At 35.8% G+C, this 13,976-nt stretch overlaps 1 long non-coding RNA gene across 1 annotated transcript; it reads right to left on the bottom strand.

Annotated features, from left to right (window-relative positions):
• Window positions 1–388: 388 nt before the first annotated feature.
• LOC104808476 lies at window positions 389–886 on the bottom strand. The gene is made up of 3 exons (XR_770957.1): window positions 823–886; window positions 522–714; window positions 389–438 (listed from the first exon to the last, which is right to left on the bottom strand). It is a non-coding gene; the product is annotated as an uncharacterized LOC104808476 (long non-coding RNA).
• Between the last annotated feature and the right edge of the window lie 13,090 nt (window positions 887–13,976).

The raw sequence follows: 13,976 nt of genomic DNA, 5'->3' as shown, positions 1-13,976 counted from the left end.
TGATCATCAAAAATCCTACAAAAAACCACAATACAAATTATATAAGTTTAACTGACCATTCAATTAAAAATTAAATACATATATACGCACCTTTCGAACGGTAGAACTTCTTCACAGTTCAACAAAGCATACGTGTGGACGACATGGTAATCTTTGTTCGATAAATGTGCATCGAATTCTCGACCACCACATCATCCTTTTCTATAGAAACATTGTGGGATATCCATGACAACATTTTCGTACTCCGGTCCATCTACGGTGTGAAATGATCTGTTTGGTTGTTTATTCTTTGTTTGCACTTGATCTTCAAAATAATACGAGGTGAAGAATGATATTTCTTCGTTTATATATTGCTCTGCAATGCTTCCTTCAACAAACGCCTTTTGTTTCGCTTTTTGCTTCAAGTGGTACATAAACCGCTCAAACGGGTACATCCATCTACAACAATTGCACAATAAATCTATGTATCCATTCATATACATAATTCAAATCATATAGACAATATTAATGTATATACGTACCTAAACTGAACCGGACCGCCGAGTTCCGCTTCTCGTGGCAGATGAATTGGCAGATGTTCCATCACATCAAAAAAAGATGGTGGGAATATCTTCTCTAAATTGCACAAAATTAGAACAATATTTTGCTTCATCAAGTGGACGTCTCCATTTTTCAATGTCCGACTACAGATTTCCCGGAAAAAGTTACTAATTCCTACGATTCAAAAACATGAGGGTATAAATACAATATCAACATATAACTAAAGCACACGTGTAAAGATCTTAAATACTATTAAAATCGCTACTACGAAACAAAACATACCTGATATAGCTTGGTTGACATGTTCCGGAAGTATCTCTGCAAATGCAATAGGTAACAATCGTTGCATGAAGATGTGACAATCATGACTCTTCATACCTGTTAACTTTTTTCCTCCGAGGTCAACACATCGCGAAATATTTGACGAGTAACCATCAGAAAATTTCACATCTTCCTGTAACCATCTAAAAAAGTTCATCTTCGCTTCTCCAAACACACGGAAAATTGGTACAGGCACCTTTCCATCAGGTGTAAGTTCTAAATCCTTCCTCGAACAAATCAACCCTATATCCTTCCTTGAGTTGATATTGTCTTTTGTTTTCTGAGCAACGTTCAACACTGTATTAATGATGTTATCGAAAATTTTTTTTCCGATATGCATAACATCAAGATTGTGTCGTAATTTATGATGTCTCCAATATGGCAATTCCCAAAATATACTCTTCTTATGCCAGTTGTGATAATCACCATATCCTTCAATCGGTAAATGACCGTTACCACCAACCACTGATGTAGTAGATAATCCATGTGACCGAACACATTCTTCGATTCGTTCAAGTAAAATTTCATCCCCGGTATGTTCAAGTGGCGCAGAATCAACAACAACTATATTTCTTCAAAAATTCTTCTTGTTGCGTCGTAACACGTGATTTCTTGGTAGAAAACGCCGATGGCTATCAAACCAACTCATTTTTCGTCCGCGCTGCAACCAAAATGCATCAGTTTCATCCATACAATATGAACACGCTAGACGACCATGTGTTGTCCAACCTGACAACATAGAATAAGCTGGAAAATCACTAATCGTCCATAAAAGAAGTGCTCGAAGCAAAAAATTCTGCCTCACCAACACATCGTATGCAGTGACACCTACACTCCACAACTCATTCAACTCTTCTATCAACGGTTGAAGAAACACGTCTAAACTTCTTCTAGGATGTGTAGGTCCTGGAACCAGTACTGAGAGGAACAAAAACTCTACTCATGCACATTCCGGGTGGTAGGTTGTACGGTGTTAGAATCACCGGCCACAAAGAGTAGTTCCGACCCGACATTCCAAATGGATTAAACCCATCTGTGCATAACGCTAGATAAACATTTCTAGGCTCTTGAGCAAAATCAGGAAATACCTGTTGGAAATGTTTCCATGCTAACCCGTCTGATGGATGATGCATTTCCCCTTCTGGAGTACAATGTTCGCCGTGCCACCTCATATGTGATGCGATTTTCTCAGACTGATATAATCTCTTCAACCGATCTGTAATAGGCATATAAAACATTCTTTTCAATGGAATTAACTTGCCTTTTTTGGATGCTTTTCGTCGTGGCCGATACCGATCCTTCCCACAGAACCTACATTGCATCAATTCTTCGTCGTCCTTCCAAAAAATCATGCAGTTGTTTTCGCAAACATCAATCTTTTTATACGGTAGTCCCAACTTCCGCATCAGACTCTTCATCTCATAATACGATTATGTTGCAGTATTACCTTCTGGTAGATATTGTTTGAACATCTGACTAAACCCGTCATACATTTCTCCGAAATATTGTAATCAGTCTTCATGTTCATCAATTGTGACGACAACGACAATCTCGATAGACCTTCAATGCATCCTTCGTATATTGGAGTGCTCGATGTATTAAGGATCTCGTAGAACCTTTTAGCTTCGAAATTTGGCTCTTCTTCCTCCCCGTAAGACGGTTGACAGACATTGGAAAACGCATCAATCACCATTTCTGAATACGGATTTCTTTCTCCTTGTTGAAATTCGTTTGGCTGCTCATCGATAATGACTTGATTAACTACATCATATGAAGACGTCGTGTCCAATGTTTCTCCGTGAGCTAGCCAAACAAAATAATTGGACATGAACCCTCTTCGGTATAGATGATTCCAAACTTGCTGAATACACTGTCATTTTGTATTTTCACACTTCACACACGGACATGGAAGTTTCGACCCTTCGATATATGACGGTTGAGATGTAACAAACGTCATAAACGCTTGCAACCCTTCTTCAAAATCTTTGCATATTTGATTTGTGTATGGATCTATTCTTTCATACATCCATCTTCTTGCATTGAAAGACATTTTTTTGGTGTTTTTTCGTTTTTTGGGTGTTTTTTTCGTTTGTTGTATGGTGATCTAAACGCGCGACGGGGTAATATTGTTGCGAATTGCGACGGAATTGCGACGGACGTCGGCATTCGCATTTAACACGTTTTTCACCTACCATGCGACGGATACCGACGGACAACCAAACCAACGACGGAATACGACCGTTTGCGACGGACATTCTGAGCAAAAAAACACGTTTCTTACCTAACTATACGACGGAGACGGTGCGTCGGATATCCGTCGCTAAAAACGACGGACTGCGTCGAATTTTTCCGTCGTAACACTTGCGACGGATAATACGGTCGGTATCCGTAGCCAATAGTTACGACGGATGGTCCGTCGTATAATTCCGTCGGAAGTCCCTCGTTTTCGGTCGCAAAGAGTTTGCGACGGAGTAGTCCGTCAAATTCCGTCGTCTTATGTTGCGACGGAAACCTACGGATTACGTCGGATTGTTTTCCGTCTGTATTCCGTCGTTAGTCATGTTAATTTTAGTGCGACGGACATATCCGTCGTCTTTTACCGCTTTTTTTGTAGTGTATGTCAAGAACACAAATATATAAATATGCAACAATGTAAGTTTCGTATAAATGCAATAATTCCACCACCATCATCAATGCAATAATCCCACCACCACCACCACCACCACCATCATCATCGATGTTATCATAGATACGTGTATGCATCATTTTTGTTGTCATGAAATATGGATATAACTATATGTATATATATATATATATATATATATGATTATCTTTTTTTTTCTATCTCCTAATCCTCCGCGGCCTGAATCTCTCCCATCATAATCCGATTGCTAAATCTGTAATGTTAGCGTCAGTGGCGGATCCAAAAAAATTTATGAGTAGGGGCCATAATTATTATATATAAAATATCTATAAAAAAGTTAATAAAATATGTCAAAACAATGTTTATATTTTATTATTAAATTTTACTATTCTTTATTGTCTTAAAATATATCTATAACAATTTAATTTATAATTATCTGAAATATATCTTTTTCGATAAAACAAACTATATAATTATTCAAAAATTGATCATCAAAATGATTACGCAAAATTATTTTCACAAATTTATCATTAAAAATCTATCTTTAATATATTTTTTTAACATCAAGATGTTAAAATAAATCATGTAAATTAATTTGTTGAGAGAGAGATCTATGTTAGAATTATTTCTAGTAATTCGGTGGATCAACATATAATCAAATTAAGACATATATTATGTACTATTTTAATAAGGTCATTTGTGATCTAATTAAGAATTTAGAGACCTAAATAGCATTTCAGAAAAATATAGGATTTATGTGCAGATACCAATTATGTAATTATCATTTCTTTTATGGGTGGAAATGAAATTACAGAAAGTTTATTTTATATAAATAGGGTTGTGGTCCTGGATTACAAAGCGTTGTGTTTTACAGAAATTCTACAGTGCCCCATATTCTGTAGAGTTATTGTCCTGTCACTTTGTTAATCCAGAAGACTTGTTCCCCAAGTTTTCAGACACTACGGTATCCATCACAAAGATGGAGTCAGGTATGTCTTCGATCATATCATATAGATATATATGTTATCGTTTCAACATTTTATGATCCAGATTTTAATTCCGCACGAGACATGAATTTTATACGAAACCATTTAAAATTCATCATTTAGTATCAGAGCCATAAAATGTATGATCGTTAAGAACAAATTTTGATTTGTTATAAGTGTTTATGGAACTCTGCAATTTTTGGTTTTTTTTTTGGTGTTCTTTAAACAAGTAAACAAGTTCAGAACTGAATAAATAAGGATCCGTAAATGGTTGAATAAATAAACAATCGGTGAATGTAATCAGAGAAGCGATTGTGTTCATGTTCACCGGAAAGAAAAAAACCGTTTGTTCAGTGACGATGGTTCGTTTTCAAGTAAAAGTGAACCAATTTTTTTTTTGTTTTCGAAAGGTCACGATGGTTCCTTCTTAAACCGTTTTTTTTTAATCTGAGTTCCTTCTAATTCGTTTTATAAAAAAAGGAGGATAAAGCAAACCTCAAAATCCCTATGTCTTGTCGGATTCAGTCGAGTTTTGGCATGACCGGAGGTCGCCGGAAAATAAAATTCGAACTAAAGCGACGGTTCGAAAAGGGACCGAAGGTAGCCAATAGCCACAGCAGAGGTCGATGGTTGGATTTTGAAAACAAAATCAAACATATCAGACAAAAAAAAAAGGAAACTGATAAAAACCTCTGTTTTAAAAAAAAGGGCTTGCGGCAAAGGCATGTTAGAAAGGGAATAAAGAAACTAGGTTAAATGGGGATATAGCAAATATACCCTTAAAATGCTATCTTTACTTCACACCCTACCCTCCAAAAATTAAATCTAAAAAAAAGAAAAACTTAAATGAGTTAAAGACATATATAACCCTAACTTTTAAGGGAAAGACAAAAAGGACCATGCCTTTTCAATTAAGAAAGGACTAAGTTTTTAATAAAAAAAAAAGAACTCTCTCTCTCTCGATAAACTCTCACCCTCTCATTTTCTCTTCTGTTGAACTCTCTCTTGTCTTATTTCAAAAACTTTCTCTCTCTTGTGCGATTTCAAGAACAACTATTTCTCTCTCATGATTTTCAGAAACTGAGACTATTTTCCTTGCAATTTTATCTCTCTTGTGATTTGTATGAAAAATCAAACACCCATGGATCCAAGAACACATGTGCCTTCTGCTTCGTCTTCGTCTGCATCTCAGGCTGGTTCATCTTCGTCATTGTTGGACAGAGATCTCCCATTAGAAACGGTAGGTTTTTTGCATATTCTTCTCCGTTTTTTTCTTCTGTGACCTGATCCTGGAGTAAAATCATTAAACTTGTTGGATGGTTTGGGATTTCAAAATAGAAATTTAGAGTTTAGGAATTTCGAAATTGAATATTAGATTTTTGGGATTTCTGAATATAAAGTTAAGGTTTTTTTTTAAAAAAATATAATTGGGGTTTTAGGAATTCGAAATAGAAAGTTAGAGTGTGGGTGTGAGATTTCGGAATACCTTGGCAAGTTTAATGATTTCCTAAGGTGCAAGTTCATGTGAGTCACAGGGATTTATATGGTAATAGTATAATATAACTCACAACACCGCACACGGATCACACGGGTCACAGGTCAAATGGGTCACGGGTCACATGGGTCATATCAGCCACGGGTCTCAGGTCACAAAGATCACAATGACGAACAATTATTTTATTTTGCAGCTTCCATTTGTCTACAAATTCGAAGACATTCAGTTTTTTCGAAAATCAATATGAAGTGTTATCCCTATGAGACGCTGAAGACGCTTAAAGAAGTACTAACATAGGATGAATAGACGTACTTCGAGAAAGAATCACAGTTCTAACATCTATTTCACGTGCAATGGGAACCACAGTTAAAGATGGCGCCTGCGGCAGTTTTCATTAATCGCTCTGTTAAAGCAGAAGACGAGAAGGAGTTGTGGTTCGTGCTCAATGGTGTGCCCGTGAGGTACTCGATCATTGAGCACGCACTTATATCTGGTTTGAACAAGAGAGCATAATTCATGTCGATATGAGATGGGACCATACCACTGATCCGTGAAAAATTGGTTATCGATATATTTTGTAATGGTAAAATTGTGTACAACTAACCCGTTATTTATTATGAACTCTTTCGTAGTTTTGTAAACTTAGTTTTTGTAAACTCTTTCGTATTTTGGATTTTACTTATACTTTTACTTGGAGATGAGAAAGAAAAAAACATAATTCAATGGGTCACACGGGTCACATGGGTCACATGAGTCACAGGTCACACGGGTCACACGGGTCACATAGGTCACGGGTCACGGGTGAGTCACATGGATCACATGGGTCACATAGGTCGAATTTATCGAATTAGTGATTTGGTATGGTTATGCAAGGATTAATCATGGATTTTAACATTAATAACAACTTTAAAATCATGTTCGTTTCAATTTTCATATTCAAGTCACTCATACAAATGTATTTCATAAGTGATACTAGTGTTTCATGACAACTTATGAATAAATTGTACTAATGTTCATTCAACTCTTACTTATGTTAACGAATTTAACTTGGAGATACCATATTATCATTGTAAAACATCATATAAACCATTTTAACACTTTAAAATCGAGATTTGGCCGTGTTTTATAAGTGCCACCGAGTCACGGGTCACATGGGTCACACAGTGTAAAAATGTCTTCGGGTCACATAGGTCACGGGTGAGTCACACGGGTCACACAGTTCAAAACTTATTTCTATCTTTTCAAGACTTTAACATAGTACTAGTGCAAAGAAAATCACCTTATTCAAATAGATTATCCTTCTGGAAAATGTATACAAACACATGGGTCACGAGAATTACATGAAATCATACAATCATATTATTTATGCAATATCTTTGTTTGTCCTTCTTTGAACGCTTTGTTCGTGGTTTGCCGGGGCCTGGAACCCGATTTTGTTTGGGTCTACAGATTTTGTGTTTATCTTCTACAATCGAAGTTAATACCACGAGGTTTGCATCCCGTGGGTCGTCAATGATCCAATCACAACAATCAGGAAACCGGATAAACCGTTTCTTGATAAGCCAACTGCCATGTCTCCGGGAGAAAGTATGGAGAGCGTAAGTCCAATATAATATTGCCTCTGTCAGTCTTGTGGATTGTTGCGATTGCGTGACTGCCTGGATATTTGTCTATATCAAACATCTGACTCGATTTCTCCCTACAAAACACAGTAAACAACTCAAAAACAAGAAAAAACCCATAGAATAACAGTATTTAAGTCGAAACTTACCTACTTGCACGATTCTATTAGATTTTCCACTGATTTCCACGAGTTTTGAAGCAGTTTCGCAAATTATCGAAGAGCAAACAAATCGGATAAATGAAGCAAATGTGAGGACACAGAGACCAAATCTGAAGGGAGAGCAACCGAATCGGCAACCAAATAGGAAGAGAGAGAGAGCAAATCGATGGGGAGAGAGCAACCAAATTGGAAGAGAGAGAGAGCAAATCGATGGGGAGAGAGCAACCAAATCGGAAGAGAGAGAGCAAATCGATGGGGAGGGAGAGCAAATCGACGACAGGAGAGAGAGTGAAAATCGGAGGAGAGAGAAAGAGCAAGATATGAGAGAAAGAACGCATACGGAGGAGAGAGAAAGCACAAATGTTGGAGGAGAGAGAATGAAAAAAGTGGGAGAGGAGATAAAAAAATGATAATGAGGAGAGAGAAACTAATATTTCTTTTTTGGAGGAAATTATTTTTTTTATTTTTTTTATTTGTTTTATGATATAAGGGTATAATGGATATTGTAAATATGAGAAGGGTATATGTGAAGTGGTTATTTTTTTTTTCTTAGAGAAGGGTACTCTATGAAGTACAAGTAGCATTTTAAGGGCATTTTTGATAAAGCCCCGGTTAAATGTGATGGAAAGTCCATCACGTGCTTCCTTATATTTTTATTATTGTTTTTTTTATATATAAATTTATTTTTTGGGCCAAAGTCTTATTAATTAAAAGCCCAAACCTATTTAAGTCCATCAAATTTTCTTGTTTTATAAGAAAATGTTTTGGGGACTGGAGTTTCATACAGTCGGTGGTATTCATCGATTTGTTTTTGATAAATTTATTTGATAAGTCTAAAAATAATGAATAATGGTTATTTAGTCTGATTTTCTTTGTAGGATTAATCTTACGCATTGATAGTCCCACCAAAGTGAGATATTTTTTGTAAAAAGATTATATCTGGTATTTGAAGAATTTTAAGACAATAATATGTATTCAATTCATGCGAATTATTATTCCAAAGATGGATAATTATTTGGCAGAATTAATATGCAGTGATAAATGTGACAAATACGAAGGATATTTAAGAGATTATTAGTCAACCCAAAGGAGGACTAATTTTCTTGTATGAATGATAGTCATATTTATTTAAGAATGGTGAGATATTACTAACAAGTTGATAATTTCTATCCAAAGATAGATTATCAATGTTGTGATAAATATCTCAATTTTGTTTTGGGGCTTTCATTATTTTATAGTGTTCAATGGCTTATTAAATAATTCATATGTGAGCTAATCCTTTATTTTTTTTATGGACTCAGCTGATCAATTAGCTACTTCGATCAATGCTACAGTCAATTCGATCCCAATACTGACAGAAACAAATTTCAAAGTTTGGAAAGAGAACGTTCAGATTGTTCTCGGTTGTATGGATCTTGACTTGGCACTTCGGTCGGACGCACTCGCTCCTCTTTCGGATGAGAGTTCCAAAGAGGAGAAGCATAAATTTGAGAAGTGGGATCGATCCAACAGGATGTGTCTCATGATCATGAAAAGAGTTATTCCATAAATTTTCAGGGGCTCTATTACTGAGGGGACAAATGCCAAGGCATTTCTGGATGCCATTGAGGAACGTTTTGCCAAGAATGAAAAATCAGAGACAAGTACTATGTTGGCAAAGTTGATTTCTATGAGGTACAAAGGTAAAGGAAATGTACGTGAGTACATTATGGAAATGTCTGACATAGCTTCCAAACTAAAGGCACATAAGCTAGAGTTGTCGGATGACTTACTCGTGCATTTAGTTTTGATATCTCTTCCTACACAATACAGTCAAGTTCGGGTCAGTTATAACTGCCAAAAGGAGAAATGGTCTCTGAATGAGCTCATTTCACATTGTGTACAAGAAGAAGAAAGAATGAAGCATGAGAAGACAGAACGCGCTTATTTTGCCTCATCTTCTAAGGATAAGGGCAAGAAAAGACCAAGAGGAAAAGAAGCTGCAGAAACTCCGCAAAAACGACCGCATAATAAACAGGTGAAAGCTTCTTCATGTTTCTTCTGTAAGAAGATTGGTCATATGAAGAAGAATTAGACTGCGTATCATGCTTTGCGTGCAAAGAAAGGTACGCTTCTCAGTTTGGTTTGTTCAGAAGTTAATTTAACTTCGGTACCTAAACATACTTGGTGGATAGATTCAGGAGCGACCACTCATATAAGTATGTCTATGCAGGGATGTCTCCGTTGCCGGAAGCCAAATGAAGATGAAAAGTTTATCTATGTTGGCAATGGCAAATCAGTTCCAGTAGAGGCTATCTGCACATTTAGATTATCTTTGAGTTCTGGTTTATGTTTGGACCTGGTTGACACATTTATTGTACCGTCTTTTCGACGTAATTTAGTTTCTATTTCTGCTTTGGACAAATTTGGATACTCTTGTTCATTTGGATGTAGAATATTTCGTCTTTTTCAAGGTTCAAATTTAATTGGTACTGGTTCTCTTTCGGTTTTAGATAATCTTTATATGCTTATACGACAACCCTATCAAATGAAACCTTGCAAATAGAATCCAGAGGTACAAAACGTAAATTAACTAATATGAATTCCGCTCATTTATGGCATAAACGTTTAGGACACATGTCCAAACAACGGATAGAACGTTTAGTTTCTGATGGAATTCTAGACATTCCACAATTATCTCATTTTGAAGTTTGTGTTGAGTGTATTAAAGGAAAACAAACCAATTTCAAAAGGTTAGAACATATCGGGCATCAGATGTATTAGAGTTAATACATACAGATATCCCTACAGCATCTTGGAACGCTCAACAATATTTTATATCGTTTATCGATGACTATTCCCGGTATGGATATCTATACCTGTTACATGAGAAGTCACAATCTCTGGAGTTTTTCCAAGCCTATAAAGCTGAAGTTGAAAATCAACTAGGAAAAAGAATTAAGGCTGTAAGATCCGATCGTGGTGGTGAATACTATGGCTGTTATGATGGATCAAGAGAACAACGTCTAGGACCTTTTGCTAAGTTTCTAGAGGAATGCGGTATCGTCCCACAATACACCATGCCTGGATGTCCTAACATGAATGGTGTATCTGAAAGACGAAATAAGACTCTTAAAGATATGGTAAGAAGTATGATTAGTCATTCAACCTTACCAGAATCTCTCTGGGGAGAAGCATTAAAAACTGCAGCACATATACTCAACAGAGTACCGACAAAAGCAACATCAAAAACTCCTTATGAGCTTTGGACAGGTAAGAAACCTGTCTTAAAGCATTTACACATTTGGGGTTGTCCAGCAGAAGCTAGAGCATACAGACCACATGAAAAGAAATTGGACTCTAGGACAATCAGTTGTTATTTTGTCGGTTATGCTGAAAGGTCAAGGGGTTATAAGTTTTATGATCCCACAACAAAATCAATTTTTGAGACGGGAAATGCTAAGTTCTTTGAGGATGTTGAATTTGCAAGGGGATATAAAGTTAGCAAAGTTGTCTTTGAAGAGGAATATGTTACAATTCCTATGGTTAATTCCGAAGTAGAAAATAAGGAACAACTTGTCAACTTTGAACTTCCCATTATGCAGCAAATTCAAGAGGTTATTCAAGAAGAACAACCTCAACAACCTCAAATACAAATTCCATTAAGAAGGTCCACAAGAGAAAAGAGACGTGCAATTTCAGATGATTATATGGTATTTCTCCAAGAGCATGAAGTAAGTATTGGAATTTTGGAAGATGATCCAATCAACTTCCATCAAGTAATATGAAGCTCTAACTTTGATAAGTGGATAGATGCAATGAAATACGAATATAAGTCTATGCTAGATAATAACGTTTGGGAACTTGTTACATTACCTGAAGGAGTAAGACCCATTGGTTGTAAATGGATTTTTAAGACTAAAAGGGATTCAAAGGGTAATGTGGATAAGTATAAAGCGCGTCTTGTCACAAAAGGCTATACTAAAAAAGAAGGTATCGATTATAAAGAGACTTTCTCTTCGGTATCATCGAAAGACTCTTTTAGAAACATTATGGCATTATTGGCTCATTGTGATCTTGAGTTACATCAAATGGATGTTAAAACAACATTTCTTAATGCTGACATTGATGAAACTATTTATATGATGAAACCAGAAAATTTTGTGGTCGGTGACCCGAAAAAAAATGGTATGCAAATTAAAGAAATCCATTTATGGACTCAAACAAGCATCTCGTCAATGGTACCATAATAATATGCTCATTCGGTTTTGAGACAAATATTGTTGATGAATGTGTCTACCATAAATTCAGTGGGAGTAAATATATTTTTCTGGTATTATATGTCGATCACATATTACTAGCTACAAAGAACTTTGAAATGAAAGATCTTGGAGTTGCATCTTTTGTATTGGGAATCCAAATACATAGAGATCGTTCTCGAGGTGTTCTTGGATTATCACAGAAGAACTATATCGAAAGAGTTCTTTCAAGGTTTGGAATGAAAGACTGTAAAGGAGGAAATACCCCTGTTGCCAAAGGAGATAAGTTTAGTCTCGCTCAGTGTCCAAAGAACGAGTTTGGAAAGGAACAAATGAAAGCGATTCCATATGCTTGTGTATTTGGAAGTCTCATGTATGCTCAAGTGTGTACGCGACCAGATATAGCATATTCAGTTGGGATGTTGGGTAGGTACTTAAGTAACCCTGGTATTGATCATTGGAAAGCAGCAAAAAGGGTTTTAAGATATATAAAAAGAACCAAACATCATATGCTCACATATAGAAAATCATATCAGTTGGAGATCGTAGGATATTCTGACTCTGATTTTACGGGATGTCAAGATAGTCGTAGATCCACGACTGGATATGTGTTTCTGTTAGCTGGGGGAGCTATTTCTTGGAAAAGTGTCAAACAAACCCTCACAGCAGCTTCAACCATGGAAGCAAAATTCATATCATGCTACGAGGCATCAAACCATGGAGTATGGCTGCGAAACTTTATCACAGGGCTGCATATTATAAATAGAGTGGAAAGACCGCTTCGGATATTCTGTGATAATAAGTCAGCAGTTATGTACTCCAACAACAACAGGAGCTCGTCAAAGTCTAAGCACATCGATATCAAGTTCCTAGTTGTTAAAGAAAGAATTCAGAGTAACCAATCAAGTTTGGAACACATTGGAACAACTTCCATGATTGCGTATCCATTTACTAACGCATTACCACCTAGGGTCTTTCATGAGCATGTTGCTCGTATGGGTGTTACATCATTTGATGCTATATAGTTGTAGTGGGAGTTTATGTTCTGTATTTGAAAATAAGAAAATTCTGCAGAATAAAATACAGTTTTTTTGTTATAGTTTTACTCTGAATGATGAAATTATACATTCGATCTCCTTAAGGATTAGGAGGACCAGTTGAAAATAGGCATGTTCAGATCACATAACATGTAATTTTCATGATGTATACCTATATTTTAATCTATGTTATTGAATTTGTTGATATATGTGATCATAGAAGGTTCAACCACGAAAAAATGCGATGAAAGCCACTATGGTTCTATATTGACTTATTTATGAACGAGATTGTTGGAATGCTCAAGAAATAGTAATTTTGAGCTCAATAAAGGTAATATGTGTCATATGGGAATTTAAATATTGCTCCAAGTGGGAGATTGTTAGAATTATTTCTAGTAATTCGGTGGATCAACATATAATCAAATTAAGACATATTATGTACTATTTTAATAAGGTCATTTGTGATCTAATTAAGAATTTAGAGACCTAAATAGCATTTCAGAAAAATATAGGATTTATGTGCAGATACCAATTATGTAATTATCATTTCTTTTATGGGTGGAAATAAAATTACAGAAAGTTTATTTTATATAAATAGGGTTGTGGTCCCTGGATTACAAAGCGTTGTGTTTTACATAAATTCTATAGTGCCCCATATTCCGTAGAGTTATTGTTCTGTCACTTTGTTAATCCAGAAGACTTGTTCCCGAAGTTTTCAGACACTACGGTATCCATCACAAAGATTGAGTCAGGTATGTCTTCGATCATATCATATAGATATATATGTTCTTATCGTTTCAACATTTTATGATCCAGATTTTAATTCCGGACGAGACATGAATATTATATGAAACCATTTAAAATTCATCAATTCATACATATGCATAGCATAAACATGTATATATGATAACAATTTGTTTGAACGTTTCAGC

Source organism: Tarenaya hassleriana, unplaced genomic scaffold, assembly GCF_000463585.1.
Source record: "Tarenaya hassleriana unplaced genomic scaffold, ASM46358v1 Cleome148, whole genome shotgun sequence".
Taxonomy (NCBI): Eukaryota; Viridiplantae; Streptophyta; class Magnoliopsida; order Brassicales; family Cleomaceae; genus Tarenaya; species Tarenaya hassleriana.
Note: the sequence above shows the minus strand (reverse complement) of the source record. Positions and strands in the feature narration are given on the sequence as shown.